The sequence below is a fragment of the Myotis lucifugus genome, unplaced genomic scaffold (genome assembly GCF_000147115.1).
Source record: "Myotis lucifugus unplaced genomic scaffold, Myoluc2.0 scaffold_211, whole genome shotgun sequence".
Lineage (NCBI taxonomy): Eukaryota > Metazoa > Chordata > Mammalia > Chiroptera > Vespertilionidae > Myotis > Myotis lucifugus.
Window position 1 is genome coordinate 936,968 of NW_005871259.1, and position 679 is coordinate 937,646.

Below are 679 nucleotides of genomic sequence, written 5' to 3' on the forward strand. Positions count from 1 at the left end.
GGGTCCTCTGCCCATTGCGCACACGCTCCTCCGGGCGGTCGGGGCGGCCTTCATTCCGGCGCCTCGGCCCTTCCAGGGGCCTCTGCGACCCCCCTCCCGCGACCCACGGGCCGCGCCTCGCCTGTGCGGGGTTGGCCGTCAAGCGCCACACACCCTTCGTGCCGCCTCACACACCAGCCCGCGACTGGGCAGGGCCTCCCGCCGTGAGCGTGCGTAACGTGCCCCCGCAGCGTGACGCACGCGCCGCTCCTGGGCGGCTGGCGTGACGGGGCGGCTACGTGGGCTTCGGGGCTGGAGCGGCGCCGGGGGCGGAGTGCGGGCGGAAGCCGGCGTCCGCGGACCGCGATCGGGAAGGGAGGCGCGGCCGGGGAGACCCCCCGGGGAGGGCGCCCCCTTCCTCCCCGCCCTGTCTGCTGAGGATGGAAGTGACGACAGCAGCCGGAGAGGTCACTTCCTGCTGGGGTGGATGAGGAGGATCCGGCGACACCGCGGAGGAGACCGGACCGAAGACGGACCTTGCCGGGGAGAGGTGAGTCCTGGCCTCGCCGCCCGACCCCTCCGATGGACCCCCCCGAATCTCGGCGGGATCGGCATCCCTGGGGTCGGGAATCCCAGCGGGCCACGTCCCAACCCTGCTGGCCTCACCCAGGACGTGGGGGGGAGGCTCGGGGGAGGGAGG

At 74.8% G+C, this 679-nt stretch overlaps 1 protein-coding gene across 4 annotated transcripts in view; it reads left to right on the forward strand.

The window, feature by feature from the left end:
* Positions 1–272: 272 nt before the first annotated feature.
* The window catches only part of ETV3 (ETS variant 3), a 14,151-nt gene continuing 13,744 nt past the window's right edge, over positions 273–679 (forward strand). For 2 of the 4 annotated variants that reach the window (XM_023761564.1, XM_006097774.3), the window contains exon 1: positions 364–529. The gene's annotated coding sequence lies outside the window, so the exon portion shown is untranslated. Of the gene's footprint in view, positions 530–679 lie in introns of all 4 variants that reach the window. The other 2 variants (XM_006097773.3, XM_023761566.1) reach the window with 2 other exon arrangements.